Here is an 18,296-nt window from a genome sequence, read left to right as displayed (position 1 = left end):
AGACATCGCCTATGTACTCTTTCATTGTCCGGTTGGTGAAAGCGATGAATATATCTTTGAATGGCGCGTGCGGAACCGGGAAATCTCCTTAAAGGAAGCCCTTGGATTGTCAGGAAATTTTCATCACTTGTATATAGTTAAACACATTCTGGTTGCCTGGAGGGCTAATAAAGATAAGTGGCGTCGTGAAAATATTTAGGAATTTAAATGTTTATTCGTTATATATATAATTTTATTGTTGCATTCTGTAACTTATATTTGATATTTTCCAGTACTATATATTATATATTTGGTTTAATGTTGTGTATTGTTTTTAAACCGTGCTCCCTTTAATTTGGTGACGCCGCCCCGATTTCAAGGGGTTGTACTTTGTATGGGTTTACCAATAAATCTTAAATCTATAAATGTACGTCCAACTTCAATTTTTAACGTGATCGAAGCTGGCCGTAAGTAGGTAACGATTTGAAATTGTTATGGTATTTTTCTGCGGGCAAAATTTATCAGAAATTCACACACCCTTTATTCCAAAAAATGATATACGAAATAGAAGCAAGGCGCGCCCTGGCAAGTTGAAAAAAAGAGGCAGGGCCCGCCCTGGCAAAATGGAAAAACCAAGGCGGGGCGGGGCCCTGCCTTTGATAAAAGCACCGGGGCGACGCCCTGCCCCGCCCTGGCCCGACTACACCACTGAAGCCGATAAGAAAACACATAAAATAAATTAAGAAGTTACGAGTAAAGTAAGCAAACCGAAAAAAGCGCGTTGTATACCACTGGAAATTGTATTCATAAATGACTTTTGACGCGACGGTTCAAAAGTACCGATAGACAAAACCTAACTAAGTGGACGCCCACGGGTTCTACCCTTTAACCCTCTTATCTCTGCTGACTGCCCTAATACAAAATTTGACCTTTAAAGTTTCATACGTAAAAAAAGTAGACTTTAAAAACGACTCAGGTTCGAATCCCGCCCGATGCAATCGCAAATTAATACCAAGACGAATACCGTGAACAATTCGTGGAAACCGTCGCATTTGGAAGTTGAGACGGTTACCGTAACCCTCAGCACACTGTCTGTCCCAAAAGTCAAAACGGAGAAGTTGGAGAGAAAGCACCCATACATACAAAACGCAAACTCAACCGCCATAAAAGAAAACTCAACATTCCCATACCTACACATAAACATTACAATAACACAATTTCCAATAAAACTGAGTTGAAACCGTAGCAACGGGGAGCGTTAACGAAAAAAACCACCATACCCAACCCAACCGCAAATTTATCCGTTAACGCTTACCGTCACACGGTAGTTTACCGTCACACGGTAGTTTTGCCGACCTTTATATTGCAAACACGGGTTTTGGACTTTGCTCCGGTAACGCGCTTTGGACTTCTCAATGGGTGAACATAGAATAACAAAGGTAATTTTCCACTATATTTAAAGCCAACTTCCCTTACATTTCACTAAGAAAACACTGAAGTGTCTTTCAATGGGATAACTTAATTACATGCAATTTCTTTCCCAAAATTACAATTATTGAATCTAAAAAATATGTAACCACCTTAGAATTACCCAACACAGCTTATCAGACTTGGACAAGGTTAATTATTGTTTTTAAGTGATGGTGTTCAATTAAAAAAAAAATACTTCAGCTTTTAAATAAGATTTTTTTGTATCCACCCTATATCTATTACATAAAATCTTAAATAATTTATTTTTTAATTATAATTTAACCATCACTTTAAAAACCTTGTGCAGGGTACTAATAATGGAGATAAATATTTCTTGGTTAAGTTTATGTGATGATTCTGAGTGAAACATTTGCATTTGTTAAAGTTATTGGATTAATGGATTGAAGGAAACTTCAGTGTTTTCAGGGGGAGATTTAAAAGAAGTTGCCTTTAAATATAGTTGAACTTTATCTTTTTAAGTCTGTGCACTTCACCCATGGAATATGTTAGGAAGTGAAAAAATTTCATTTAGCAAGCTTTTACTAAATTTTATTTTGAAATTTTGGTATCCACTCTGTATAATATATTTAAAAGCTCAAGCATTTTTTTTTCCAAATTCATTTTAACCATATCTTAAAACAAGCTTCCCTACACATAACTGAACCAATAAATATTTATCTACGTTATTAGTACTCTACACAACTATTCTGACTTGCACAAGGTTTTTAAAGTGATGGCTAAATAAGAATTAAAAAAATAAATTATTTCACGTTTTATGTAAATAATATAGGGTGGATCCAAAATAAAATCTTATTTAAAAGCTGAAGTAATTTTTTTTTAAATTGAACACCATCACTTAAAAACAACCTGACCCAAGTCTGAATAGCTGTGTTTTGTAATTCTAAGGTGGATACATATTTTCTTTGATTCAATAATTGTAATTCTTGGGAACAAAATTGCATATAATCGCATTGAAAGAAGTGTCAGTGTTTTCATAGTGAAATGTAAGGGAAGTTGGCTTTAAATATAGTGTAAACTTATCTTTATTAGTCCATGTTAATTAGTCTGTGTGACCATTGGGTGTGGTAGCAAATGAAAAAATTTATTTACTTAAGTTAATACTGTAATATATGATTTTTTTAACCCAGAATCATATTTAAGAAAGATATTTAAGCACTTCATTATTTTAAAAAGTTGGCGAAATGAAAATTATGCACCTGCTACCATATTCAATGGGTGAACACAAACTAATAATGTTTATTTTCAGCTACATTTAAAGGAAACTTTTATTTCACTGGGATAACTTTAATATGCAAGTTTTTTTGCCCTAAATCTCAATTATTGAATCCAAAAATATTTAACCACCTTTTTATTACTTTACATAGTTATTCAGACTTATTTTAAAATTTAAATTAAATTTTTAACACCTCTTAAAAACCACCTTGCCCAAGTCTTGAAGTATGGGATTACATTTCTTTTATTCAATTAATGTCATTCTGGATGAAATGTAAGAGAAGTTGCCTTTAAATATCTTCAAAAATTATCTTTCTTAGTCTGTGGTCACCCATTGAGTAAGCTAGGTGAGAAAAAAATCCATTTAGCTCCCTTTTTAAAATTGATTTTGAAATCTGGTTATCCATTTAAACTTTTTTTACAAATAAATTGCAATTGCAATTGTATTTTAATCACTACCGTTGAAAGAACCTGCCTAAAATCTTAATGACTATGCTTAATGTGCATATATATGTTTTTGGTTCAATAACTGTGATTTTGTTTGAAGAATTTCCAGTTATTAAATTATTATATTGTTTAGCGGCAGTACCCTCGTAGAAGACATTGAACACTGCTGAAGAGTTTCAAATTGAAAAATATTTTGGATGAATTTATTAAAATCAAGATTGAGAAACTGAAACAGTTGGATTTGAGTAAAGTTTCATCTCGAGTATCTCCATCAATGGCAAACAGACAAGAAAGCTGAAGCTGATAATTTCAAAAAACATCAATTGTTAAATTAAATTAAAGGTCTTATGTTTTTTTCTGCCTGTTACCCTTTAAATTTACTTCCCTGTCGCACAAATACCCTGGTGGTAGGCCAACGTTTTTTGCTGAATTTCACCGGAATACAAGTGTTAATGAACGTTGACAGATTTTGTTTTATTAATTGATTTGAAATTATGAACTTTAAATAGTATAAATTGTAAAAGTATTTTTACTAAAAAGAATCTTGGTGAGGTTTCTGCGCTTGTTTGTGTTTTAAAAATAATGTTTTTCAAATAAAAAAGTTCATCAATAATTGAGTTTTATCTATTTAAATTTAAAATTGCTATTCATGTAACAATTGTTTAGATCACATATGTACAATTATCATGTACATGTAGTAACTAATATTTTGAATTAATTTTTGGGTAGGCCTATAGCGACAGTATAATTTTTGTGACAACAGGATAATAAAGTTATATTGTTAAATTCCCGTAAACCTAATGGGAAATTTCATGTTGGAACAACAGCAATTTAAAATTTACTGTTAATGGTACTTTATATTTATCGTGTCTAGAACAGGTTTTTACTTGCTACGTTTACAGGAAAAAATTCCTGTAAATTTAACAGGAATTTTTACGTGTTGTATATGTTAGGTTAACTGCATTTCTTAAACACATGTGTTCTTCAGATGTTCAACTGAACATGTTGAGCTAGCGTTCCGCAGGTGTCAAGTGTATTGTAGATGTTACAGATGCCCGAATTTTGTGACGATCTCGTTCCACAGGTGTTGTAAAAGAACATCTGTGAGACATCGACGAAAAACGTTTCAAGTACATCTATAGTACATGTAAAGTACACATATCCCACACATGATTAACACGTAAATTACACTTGATTAAACGTTCAACAGGTGTCAGGTGTTTAAATTTTGTGACGTTCCTTTGTGTTTTTTAGGTGATCTATAAACGCTTTTTAGGTGTTTCAAAGATTTGCAGTGTAGCAACAAAATGAGAAATAGAAAATTCAAATTTAAAATTATAAGAACGTTCACGAAAGGTAAAATATACGTGCAAGAAACTATTTCACAGAGAAAAACCAACCCATGGTATTATAGGTCTTAAACAATCAAATTTTAAAGTTATATGAAAAACAAAAGTTAAAGCGAAAACCAAAACTATAAGCGAAAGCACTAATAAAAAATGCGTGGTCTCAGGACGACAACCCAACGAAGCCGATAAAAATCAACGCAAATAAAAAATCGTAGATATGAATTATCCCCCACATTATCAACAAACAAGAAAAATAACCAATAGAATACTTAGGAATCAAGAAAAACTCAATCTAAATACCCACAGTAATAAACATTGTATACACAGAAATATGCAATAAAAATTATAATATTAACCCAATCAAACAACAAGGTAATTCAAATTCTTAGAAATCCAGAAAATGTCAATCCATATACCCACGGTAATGAAAATTGTAATAGAAAAAACCAAAAACACCTTACCGTTAATAATTCCCTACTTATAACGCACACACAAAAAAACCTTTACTGAATAGTGAAGGCTAAGCAACAGCGCATATCTCAAAATATAAAACCAACGTTACCACATTAATGTGTATGTATCACACTTTTAAAGCCGATCAGTGGTGTAGTCCTAAAATAAAAAGAACCGGGGCGCTACCGGGGTACAGCCAATTTCGATTACGCGCGAAATCGAAGTTGGCTGTACCGGCAAAGGATTGTATTTGGTTTCTGTTTAACGAAATTATGCATCAAGATGATATTCCGGATAGCTGGAAAGAGTCACGTGGTTTTCAAAGGAAAGGGAAAGGCTGAGGAAGAACTCAGTTCCTATCGTCCTATAGCAGTAACGTCGGTCTTCCACAAAGTGTATGCCATACTTTGGTAAGAACTTAATTAGCGGGTATAAGGAAATAAACGGCTTGCTCGATGAAGCTCAGTATGGTTTTCGAAGAGGTAGAAGTATTTCGGACAATATTTTTGTGCTTTCTCAGCTGGTGGAACTCTATCAGAAGCAGGGGCTCTCTATATATTCTGCGTTTCTTGACCTTCACAAGGCGTACGACAGTGTCAATCATGATAAGTTAAGGTGGTGCCTTGGGTATTAGCCTAGCTGATTATTATTATTATTATTATTATTATTATAAGTTGTGGAAAACGTTGCGTGGCTTCGGCTTTGTCCCGAGTGTCGTTCGCCAAATTCAAAAACCGTACGCTGATAGCTCGTATATATACACAGCCCAAGGTGTTACTACTGAGGCGTTGAGGTGTGGTGTAGGTTTGCGTCAGGGGTGTCCACTGTCCCCCGTACTGTTAATTTCTTATATCAATGGCCTTGCGGTGAGTTTGTCCGAGTCGGGAGTTGGCGCTAAGATCGAAAAGGTGGAGAAGGATAAAGGTGCCTCTGTTGGCAAAGTGTCGATCCCTTGCTTACTGTTTGCATATGACATTCTTCTTTTGGCACATTCTGCGGCGGATTTACAGGAGCTGTTGGATAGATGTTCCGCTTATGCTAATTCCAAGGCGTTAAGGTTTAGCCCAGAGAAATCAAAAGTTTTGATGTTTGGTACGTCAAAGGAAGCTAGCCCGGTCCCCTTTACGTTGCAAAACGCCTCTTTGGAAGTGGTGGAAGAGTAAAGCTATCTTGGTGTCCTGTTCTGTTCCAAGCCTAACTATATGGAAAATCATGAGCGCAACCTTGTAGCTAAAACTACTCGTCTACGGTGGGCGGTCAAGAATATGGCGGATGGATCATATAACAAATACAGTGTATCTAGGACTTTGTGGAAAGCTGTGGCGGTACCCACCATCACGTATGCAAACGTTGTTCTACCATACTCCCCGGTCTCAATCACAGCCTTTGAATATGCTCAGCGAGAAGTTGGCCGTGCTGCACTTTCGGCGGGCCCTTTCGCAGCTAAGGCTGCAATTAAAGGTGAAATGGGTTGGAGCAGCATGGAGGAACGTAAAGCTACGAATAAGTTGAAATACCTAGGGCGGCTGTTACTTATGCCGGCGTCCATGCTTCCTGGCCTAGTTTTTAGATCGCTGAGGCTTCAAGGAGTTGAGACCAGGCTACTTAAGCGTATGGCACAGCTTGATCGTGTCTTTGGTAATGGCACGACCCGGAATACAGCGACGAACGAGAGAGAATGGGCTGCTGTAGTAGCGCGAGATGTTCATGAAGCGGCGGAGAGGCGTTGGCGTAATGATGTCAAAAGCAAGAATAGTCTGAACCTCTACCAAGTGAAACAGAATCCACAGAGCGAATCGTGTTATGATGGTTCTTGGTGTAGTGGCCTCCTGTTCGACGCTAGAACGGGCTGCCTTCTGACGGGAGAGAGGCAACATCGGTTGTTTGGTTTTGAACCGGCCTGCAAGCTGTGTGGGAATGCCTATGAAGACATCGCCTATGTACTCTTTCATTGTCCGGTTGGTGAAAGCGATGAATATATCTTTGAATGGCGCGTGCGGAACCGGGAAATCTCCTTAAAGGAAGCCCTTGGATTGTCAGGAAATTTTCATCACTTGTATATAGTTAAACACATTCTGGTTGCCTGGAGGGCTAATAAAGATAAGTGGCGTCGTGAAAATATTTAGGAATTTAAATGTTTATTCGTTATATATATAATTTTATTGTTGCATTCTGTAACTTATATTTGATATTTTCCAGTACTATATATTATATATTTGGTTTAATGTTGTGTATTGTTTTTAAACCGTGCTCCCTTTAATTTGGTGACGCCGCCCCGATTTCAAGGGGTTGTACTTTGTATGGGTTTACCAATAAATCTTAAATCTATAAATGTACGTCCAACTTCAATTTTTAACGTGATCGAAGCTGGCCGTAAGTAGGTAACGATTTGAAATTGTTATGGTATTTTTCTGCGGGCAAAATTTATCAGAAATTCACACACCCTTTATTCCAAAAAATGATATACGAAATAGAAGCAAGGCGCGCCCTGGCAAGTTGAAAAAAAGAGGCAGGGCCCGCCCTGGCAAAATGGAAAAACCAAGGCGGGGCGGGGCCCTGCCTTTGATAAAAGCACCGGGGCGACGCCCTGCCCCGCCCTGGCCCGACTACACCACTGAAGCCGATAAGAAAACACATAAAATAAATTAAGAAGTTACGAGTAAAGTAAGCAAACCGAAAAAAGCGCGTTGTATACCACTGGAAATTGTATTCATAAATGACTTTTGACGCGACGGTTCAAAAGTACCGATAGACAAAACCTAACTAAGTGGACGCCCACGGGTTCTACCCTTTAACCCTCTTATCTCTGCTGACTGCCCTAATACAAAATTTGACCTTTAAAGTTTCATACGTAAAAAAAGTAGACTTTAAAAACGACTCAGGTTCGAATCCCGCCCGATGCAATCGCAAATTAATACCAAGACGAATACCGTGAACAATTCGTGGAAACCGTCGCATTTGGAAGTTGAGACGGTTACCGTAACCCTCAGCACACTGTCTGTCCCAAAAGTCAAAACGGAGAAGTTGGAGAGAAAGCACCCATACATACAAAACGCAAACTCAACCGCCATAAAAGAAAACTCAACATTCCCATACCTACACATAAACATTACAATAACACAATTTCCAATAAAACTGAGTTGAAACCGTAGCAACGGGGAGCGTTAACGAAAAAAACCACCATACCCAACCCAACCGCAAATTTATCCGTTAACGCTTACCGTCACACGGTAGTTTACCGTCACACGGTAGTTTTGCCGACCTTTATATTGCAAACACGGGTTTTGGACTTTGCTCCGGTAACGCGCTTTGGACTTCGCAGAACACAGACACACAGACACAGTGATTTTAAAACCCCTCCGAGGGGACTATCGGAGAGGTAAAAATGGTATAACTAACGGACTATCATTTCACTAGGCCTAAATAGGGATGTATATTGCAAAGGATTCTAAAGAAAGTTTTTAGAGAAAAACACTTGGTCTATTTTAAAAATTTATATAAGCTTAAAGCTCAGAGCTCAGATGTTTAACAAAAATTGTATCCAATTTTTATTCACGCTTACCATAATGTTCAGAATCAGAATCACAGTTTAATTATTTTAAGTTGTACAAAAAATAACAAGTCTTCTTGCGACTTATAGCCCGCTTTTTCAAGGTGTTCCTTCTTTGTACTCTCAATTTTTCATTTTAGACTACATACAGAGGCTCTTTCCATGAGCGCACCCAGAGCGACCTTTCGGTGTCGACGCATCTGAACGGTCATGGAAACGGGTTAGTGCGATAAAAGTGGTCGACCTTCTTGGCACGACAAAAGAGGTGTTCCGGGGAGAAAATATCGCTCCTTTTTGTTTCTTGGAAACGGTCATCGCATCGTTCTCACTACATTTTGGGTGTTTCTCTCCTTATTCCTTCTATACTCGGTGTGCCTCTTAGCCAATTTACGAATTGAAAAACAACTGGTAAATCTAGTGCTTCTAATTTCTATCTGAACATATCAATCCGTTATCTTTTTCTCACATGATCAGATACAATCTGAATTATATATCCAAACTGCTTCACTAATTTCACCGTCAAATTTACATTTATATGAACGTATAAATTTGTGGCGTAAGCGTAAGTCAAATTAGTTTGGGTGAAAGTCGAGTTTGACTTAATCCACCGCATTGGGCTAGAAAGAAGATATTAGGATAAATGCTTCAAAGTGCCAGTTAGTAGCACTACAAATGGAGCGATCTACTCATCAGTGGGGGTTCGATTCGACAATGGAAACAGGCGGCGATATCGCGTCGCGTAATTTTCATGACCGTTCAGATGCGTCGACACCGAAAGGTCGCTCTGGGTGCGCTCATGGAAAGAGCCTCACAGTGGCATTTACAGATAAGTGTCCAATTATATCAATTATCAAAGGGCTCTTTTTAAAATAAAGACCATATTTTTAATTCAATGTTGTTTGTTAATTGCGTTTGACCTTTGAAACAAAATCCTAGCAACGCTTTTGCCACGCTTTAATTATAACAGCTCTTTTTTTGAACAGGAAATATCTAATTCTTATTGATAACATATTACTTCTAAATTTTTATATCATGGTTTAATAAAAAAAACTGTAAGAATTATTGCAAGTGTGTCTAAAACTTTGATACAATTTGTGTAAAACATTATGAGTGTCAGCCAAAATAAAATTTCAAAGATATCCAAAATGTTATTCCCTAAAAACTCTAATGGCAATCCCTTTAAATATCTGTCCCTTCTCAGGCGTAGTGAAAAGATACACCGATGGCTATATCGCGACCTTTTTCCTAGATTAAATGCACTTTCTTTAGAAGTACAGTGTTATATAATTTTCTTAGTTTTATTTGTAGATTAAATTAAAAAGTTAAAGGAAAAGTCCAGGTTGGGTAAAACTTGGATCTATTTGAAAGATCATGTTTAAATATACTCAAAAATATCAGTCGTAAAATTGTATCTTTTTTTAATGACGAGAAATTAATTTTTAAACGAGCCAAATTTACCCGATCTGCCATTTTGTTTCGCGGTGACGTTTTAGGACTTTAATCACGCGCTGTTTGCGCTATAACAGCGCTCTGTTCTCTGCGCGCGCTTGCTCCGCGTGCGGTCTGCGGAGGGAAGGCGAAAGATAATGGCAGCTCGATTGGCGGGTAAATTTTGCTCGTTTAAAAATTAATTTATCGTCATTAAAAAAAGATACTATTTTACGACTGATATTTTTGAGTATATTTAAACATGATATTTCAAATAGACCCAAGTTTTACTCAACCTTTACTTTTCCTTTAAATAAGTAAAGAAATACCTTGTTTTTAATATATTTTAACATATTTCTTTATTTATGGTAAAAAATTAATATTTATTATTTATTCAAACACAATGAATCGAAAAGAACAAACCGTTATTTCAACCGAACTTATATCTTTTAAATTTATTATCTTATACATTTAGTTTAATTTACTTACATATACATGTATAGTGTCGTATAGCTATTATTTTTTATTAATTTTGCGAACGCGTTTCAATACAAGTTGGCAAGTCAAAATATACCTCTCCTCGGAAGAATTGTCCCTAGTGGTATTAATTTCTCGAGACGACTCTGAAAGATATCTCCGCAATTCAGAGTTATTTACTAAAAACTGTAATCCCGGTTCAATCCCGCCCAGTATAAAATTTTAATTTTAATTAAAATAATTGAGACGAAACAACAGAGTTTAATTTAAACATAACAATATAAATTAAGTAGTTACAACAGCGAGTTAGTCGTACTAAAACAATGCACAATTGAATTTAACCCTATTTACAGAACAAGTTTATCAGTTAAATATAATACGAAGCAAATTGTAATGAAAGAAATATCTACAGAGGGTATTTGTATTTTTCTGGCTTACAAAATACTTGCCGCATCTTTAACGCTTATGTTATTTCAACACTCGCCCTTAGAATATTCGACATCTGGTAGTGGACGACTCGTATACTTCCTGTTGACGTTGTGACACATACCGCATGAAAAAGACCAATGCCGTCCAATTTCCAATATCATATAATGACTCGCACACCCAGGAAATGAATGACTGCTCTAGGAATCGTAGATATCGAAATATCCACACCAATAAAATATGTATTAACAGGAAGCGAAAAACTTACCATTCACAATGCACAGAAAGCCACTTGACTAAACGACAGCTCGTATATCAATAAATGACCATAGACGGAATAGTTAGGGCTCTTAATAAATAAAAACCAACGAACTTAATTGATGAACTGCATTAAACATCTTAATCAGCCAAGAAAACGTTTAAAGTAAATTACGAAGTAATGACGACCCAGTTAAAAACCAGACCAACATAAGTGTAAGAGCAAGATGTATACAACTCGATATTTTCATCATAAATAAACTATTACGCTAAACACACAATAGATAAAAATATACGACTAAAAACGAAATAAATTACAAAAAATATAACGCAATCAAGCAACAAATTCCTTCAAAAATTTAGAAACCAAACAATAGAAAATGTAATTATAGCAAGAAGTACGACACCTTATAAAAGGGCAACGCAAGTGACCATGCAGAGGGGTAAATTATCTTATAGATAAAAAGAATGACTGCGCATGCGCTATCTGCCATAGCCTTTCCCTCTGTAAAAAAAGCAGAACCATATTTGCCGAATTTATTTTGTATAAATGCGCCTCTCGCGGTTTTTACGCAAAATCCATGCATTCTTTAGACGCGAAAATGGCCGAGGAAAGTGAAGTCTCCGTGCTTACCGACAAATCGGATCCTAAACTTCTACAAAATAAATTTAATTAAAAAGATAAATATTCTGTCGGGGTATAATGATAGGGAAATTGTTAAGGGAGACGGGATATAGGAGTGTGCGTGGTGTTGAATTTTCTTAATCCAATGTGAGGCTAGCGGCAGAGATTTACCGCGTCCAAGGCCTAATGTTTCAACTTCCATTATTTAAAATATTCAATTCGCAAATAATTTTATTCCAAAACATTGTTAAATCGAAAATATCAAAGTCCAACTCTCGGAAACTAACCCAGTTCTTTTCTCCATAATAAATTAAGCTAGGCCTAAATTCCTGGATTCGTTGATTGCGAGCTAACTCAGCGAAGAAAACCGAAAAATTCGCGAATGAGAGGGAAATTGCGCCTAGTGGCTACACCAACGAGAATTTGGCTTTCGCGCTGTATAAAATCATCCTTGGAAAACCTACTTACGGCTTGTTGAAGAAAACATAGTTCCCCCCCTGCATGACCACTTGCGTTGCCCTTTAACGAACAGGAATTTTCGACGTTATTCGGCCGTATTCTGCATGACCCCGCAAGTAAGAAGGGAAACGCCTATCTTGCTTCGGCCCTACCATTCGACGAGAGCTCACTGATTTCCCTCTTCTTTCCCCTCTTGCTTGGCCAATTGAAGGGCTGCTTTAGTGTGACGTATTACTTGTTTTGAATTCCAAACTTCCGGTTAAAATTTTCCGACATTTTTAATATCATTTGTTAAGTGAATTTTGCCGAAACTGCAATGGGAGTTATTGCTGCTGTCTTGGGAATTGAAGCGATAGGCTTAGCGGAAGAAGTAGAAATTTTTAACGAAGGTAGCATGGAATTGAGAATGTTGAGCTAAGCGCATCATTGGAGAATCAGGTATTTAATATGTATGTTACAATCGTTAAACATAAGGTTTTAATTGGCGTTTTTTTTTACAGTTAAGGATCTTTTCAACGTATTTTTTTTATAGTAACCACGAAACTGGGCTACGTTCAGTAACGCTCATCAACACATGCGGCTTTCCGGTACAAAATTATAAAATTGAAGAGCCAATGGTACAATACTCTTTGTAAATTATGATTACATTATTAATTTGGAAATACAAATATTTTTATTTGCAGATGCGTACTACCGAATGAACTCTGCGCACATCAATAATACACATTCGCATGTATATTTGGGTGATATCTTTGCACGTTGGCTTAGTGTCCTAACCCACAAGGGCTGGGGCTTAAAAATACGTCAATACGAATGATATTTACCGTAATGTTTTTTATTTACTGTTAGGGCCGATGTGTCGATGGAATATAATTTTATCCTGCTGTCTCTTGCATAATTTTTCGAACTTTGAAAAATTTCGCCCGTCCTGTTACAATTTGCAAGAATATTTTTCAATCAAGAGCACTAAACTCAGTTAATTCATTAGCATTATACTTAAAGGTAATATTTATTTTATCACAATTGCTTTTTACTTAAATTTTTTTCCCTACTCCAGAAGCTTCATTAATCTTCCGAATGTCTCACTCTCTCTGGATGCAGTCAGACTGAAAAGGCTGAATATAACAATTATCTCATCGCATCATTACCACTCTTTATATTTTGCAGATTTTTCACAGAAAGCCCCTATTCAGATGTAAATACTACCAGGTACTCCTCCATACGACAATTATGCAATAATATGTACAAGTGTTTTCTTTTAAGTGGTTCATTTTTAAGTATGTCTGGATATTATCCGCCACCAGTATTGTTATTACTTGCATCAGTTTTTAGGTTGTTCCATTTTTGTAAAATCAGATGACGAAATTTTGTGGTCTAGCGAAGCAGATTAACCACGAGTGCAACTGTTTCCCATCGATTATTCTGCCTATAGTTATGAGCACTGCTTTTATGCCGCTGAAGCTCTTCACATTTGGGTTCCTTAAGATGGGGAATAGAGGCTTCCACTTCCTCCACAGTATTTGAAGGGTCTTCATCACCCATTTTTAAACAATTGCTTAGTGCTTACGAAAATATCTCACAAAACCGAACTGAGTCAAATATTTATTTAACAAATTTCTACACATTTTCCAAACAATACTAAAAAACTATTTATTTTTGTGATTGGGAGAAAAAAACCTGTAGGGATGGTGAATGGGTGAGCAGTTATTTCCATAAGTTGATTTAAGAGCCATCCCTATTTAAATACAGCCAATTATAGCAACATAAAAGGTGTAATTATCACCACCGCCTACATTTGGCTGTTGGAAAAGAGCTCCAGCCGCTTAGTAACTACTGATAATACAATCACTAGTTCGTTACTCCTACAGGTTCCTATTTTGATATGGCTTATAGGTGCATAATTTTATATGGCCTACAGGTTCATAATTCTTGCTAGAATATAATTCCATAAAGTAAATGAACTAAAGAATATTCGTCACTTGTTGGTAGCTTCACGAAGCTCTTCTTCCGTTTTCCCCGCGCAACTGAGTGGTCAAAGTTGGCTGTAAATTTATGTAAATTTTATTCAATAAATTGTACACTAAAGCGGAATATGTAATAAAAATATTGTCAAAAATAATTATATTTTTATTCTTTTTAAATTTCAAACAAGATTACCATGGAAGGCTATTTTTAATTATTGTTATTATTCTAAAAGATGTTGTTCTAAAGTTAATGAAATTTAAAATAGATGGCATGGTTTTAGGGCTATTACTTTTTGGTTTGTAAGAAGATGGCATTACAAAGGTTTGGAATAAAAAATGAAAAATAGATGGCATTGCAAATTTTCTTCCCTAAAATAACACTAGATGACACTGTACGCTAAATTTTGGAGTAGAGGGCGTTTTAACGTTATTTCCGGCACATGGGTCATCAAGAGTCACGTCACACTAGTGACGTCACTGCAGCCCTTCAATTGGCCAAGCAAGAGGGGTAGAAGAGGGAAATCAGTGAGCTCTCGTCGAATAGTAGCGCTGAAGCAAGTAGGCGTTTCCCTTCTTACTTGCGGGGTCATGCAGAATACGGCCGATTATAATGAAAACGGATAAGCTAAAGAACACGACGTACACACTATAAAGTTTCCTCCAAAACTGGACGTTTTCGTGAAAAAAATAAGCTAAAAAAATTTAGATAAAAATATAAGATCAAAGAATAGACAAAAAAAACAACATTATCTCGATCAGTAAAAATAACATACGACCCTTCCTTTGCCTAAAACCCAGATACATATTATATATGAAAAAAGCGTATCCGAAAAAATAAACCTACTGACAATTAAAGAGTTTAACAACGTCATTGAATAATATATTACAGATTTATAACACAACATAAAACAAGTATCGGTGGCTCTTTGGTAGAGCACTCATCTGACATGCAGGAGGGTCCGGGTTCAAAACCCGTCCGATGCGATCGCAATTTGATAATAGGACATATACCGTGGGCACCCCACCTTATGGACGTTGAGACGTTTATCGTAACCCTCAGCAATCGGTCCGTTCGAAAAGTCAATACATAAACGTTGGAGAGTAGAACACAAACGAAACACTAACATCACAAAACCACAACACGTCACAAATGCACAATATACATCTACATTACAATCGCAACATCTCGAAAACGATTACTAAGGCACAACCGTCGCGGTAGTGAGCGTTGACGAACAAAACACCAAAAAACTCAAATATTATCCGTTAACGCTTACCGTCACGGCAATTCTGCAACAATTTATATAAACTGCGTACGCAGTGATTACGCTTTGCACCAAAATTGCGAACGCGTTCGCAGGACAGACACTCATATAGACACACAGACAGACACACAGACACGGTGATTGTATAACCCCTCCTTGGTTACATAGTACCCTCGGAGAGGTAAAAACCATTGTATTGCTGGAAAAATATTTATAGCTTATTTTTCTACGAATTCATAAATTGTAAATTTATTAGTACTAAAAACCTTTTTATATTAAATGTTCACCTCCAATCTTTAACGTATTCGTGTCTTTTAGTTTCATTTTTAATCTGGTTAATAATATTTCGAGAGTACGTTGCTACTTAGAAGAGACGATTACGGTGTTTCCTGCAGTGAGTACTTAAAAGTTTGGCTTGAAACGGAGAGTTCTATATCTTATTTTATTCATTTTCAATAAGATTTTAACCGAAAGTTCTGTTATTTTTTCAGAACTGGAAGGCCTAAAAGGTAGAATTATATTTTTAATATTTATTAAGAAGGATTAAGAATTAGGAAATTATTGGTTTTATTGTAATTTGAAAATAATGAAATCAATGGTATTTACAATGATACATTGTAAATTCCCTTTTCATATTAACAGTAAGGATTGAGATGTAGAGACCTATAATTCTTTTGGAATGAAAATGTAAAAAAATAATTTGAGAACTGTAATTTGCGAGGGTTAAGTACTGACAGTGAAGAATCAGTAATTAGCCAAATTCTGGTTAGTAAAGACGACGTCAGTTGGAAAGCATCCAAGTATAGCGGGCGTTCTTTGGGTTTGGTGGGAAGAAATACATTTCACGATTGTCATCAAAAAATGAAACTATTAAACCAATGTAAGGGATTAATTTGAAATTGTGAAATCAGTGACACATTTGAAGCCACAGTGGAAGATTTTAAATTTTTAGATTAAAGTAATATATAATTTATTAAAGGGAGAAAAACGAAATCGAAGTGAAATCTACTAACAAGCAATATGGTTTGCTTTTAGTGTAACTAGCGCTAACCTAGTGTCTGTTAAAACCAATTTCAATTAAAAGAACACTTTAAATACGAAACAATTAAATGACTCAAACTAGGTAATTTATGAGAACAAGCGAGTAATTTCCATAATAAGTATATAACTACGTATTAATTTCCGATAAGAGTTTTGGCAACGGGTAGGGAAAGTGTTTTATTACAAAAATAATTATAATAACTGCATAGAAGGTGGTGGCTAGCCCTTCGTGCCACGTGAGCCATCAGCTCCTTAAGCTTGTTTTCCACTGGCGCGCGCTAGGACGCGTTTCTCAGTTTTGAAACGTTGAAACGTTTTTACGCGCGTAAAGAAAATAACATTATGACGCGCGCTAGTGGAAAACAAGCTTTACACTTTTTACATACAATCCCAAGGGGATCTTGTATGCTGAAAGCTTTGCCATTGGCTGTTACTTTTTAAAGGTCTGTGACGTCAGCTGGTTCGAAAAGGAACTATAAGCAGCCGACATTTTACATAGAAACACACACGCAACAAAATGTACACTTAATTATTTGCTTACTTTAATTAAAGATATAATATACAACGAATAAAAACGGTAATGTTTTATTAAAATAAGGAACATAATATCACATTATATAAGTAGATATATATCTTTTGAGCTTTAGAAAACCATTAATCCTGAGTTTTTAACAAAGTCAGAGTTTTAGGAACTGTTAATTATCATTTCTATAGGACCGGAATGTATTTTTTACACATTTATGTAATAATCTTTTTCATTTTCTTGGTTTTCTTCATTGTTTCCTCTGTTCCCTTAGAATTTTTGGATTCATTTCTTTTTTCTATTAACATTTTATTTAAATATTTTATACGAATAAACGTACGAACTTTAACATAACTCATAATCACTTCTTTCTGCAACTCTGGGATTTTTGAATGAATTAAAGTGGAAAGATTTGAAACCACATTGGAATCTTTTCTTATGTTATTGCCGTGGTAACCTTTAAACTCATCGTCAATTAATTTTGCATAGCGTAAAAAGGAATCTGATGGTTCACTCAAACCACCAAATGAGAGTTGGCTTATCCAAGAAGGAACACAATAAACGTGATCTGATCGATTTTCTTTTTGGGCTAATTCAGGGTATTTCGAGAATTTTTTTGCTACCCAGCCAGCAACAAACTCGAATCCCATTTTTTCAGTTTCTTCCGTTAAGGTTTGTACATGACTTGGTAAAGTCGACGTTTGACTTGAAGTAGCTTCTTGAATTAAAGTTTTTTGACTAGCTTCATTCGGAGTGATCCGACTTTTGGAAGCTCTCCGAGGAGTAGCTTTATTGCACGAAGTAGAAAGACTAGTAACTTCTTCGTGAGTGGGGTGGTTAGTAATAGTTGTACTATTTGGAGTATAATGTCTTAGTAAAGATTGACCAGGTATAACTTCACTAGTTCTAGCCGGAGTGGTTTGACTTTCGACAATTCTTCGAGGCGTAGCTTTATTGCACGCTGTAGTTCCTTTGGGAGTAGAATGTCTTAGGAAAGGTTGATCAGGACTAGCGGGACTTGGAATAACTTGACTAGAAGACACTCTAAAGGACACCGTCGGGTTTGGCTGATGTTCTATCAGGGTAGATAAACCATCAGAATCTTGAATATCTTCATCAAGATCTGCTGTTATGTCAACTTCTTTTAAAAAGTCTACTGATATGAACTGTGAATCACCGTCTTGCGTAGAAGTTTCGGTAGCTGATGCTTTCAGTTTTTCTGCTATTAGAAATGAATCTGACGACAAAGAGGCATCTGTATTAGAGTTTTTCTGTAGGATACCAGGATTCTTCCCCAGCATTATTAAACGTATTCTATAAAGAGCATTTAGCGGTGTCGGGTGGTCATC

The 18,296-nt window shown here is 35.9% G+C and overlaps 1 protein-coding gene across 1 annotated transcript in view; it reads left to right on the top strand.

The window, feature by feature from the left end:
- Window positions 1-15,878: 15,878 nt before the first annotated feature.
- Window positions 15,879-18,296, top strand: part of LOC149926194 (ATP-dependent translocase ABCB1-like) — a 67,400-nt gene continuing 64,982 nt past the window's right edge. The window contains exon 1 of the mRNA XM_090161228.1: window positions 15,879-15,892. The gene's annotated coding sequence lies outside the window, so the exon portion shown is untranslated. The remainder of the gene's footprint in view (window positions 15,893-18,296) is intronic.

The sequence above is a fragment of the Leiobunum rupestre genome, chromosome 10, assembly GCF_980474605.1.
Source record: "Leiobunum rupestre chromosome 10, qqLeiRupe1.1.hap1, whole genome shotgun sequence".
Lineage (NCBI taxonomy): Eukaryota > Metazoa > Arthropoda > Arachnida > Opiliones > Sclerosomatidae > Leiobunum > Leiobunum rupestre.
The sequence above is the reverse complement of the archived record's forward strand: the minus strand, read 5'-3'. Positions and strand labels throughout refer to the sequence as shown.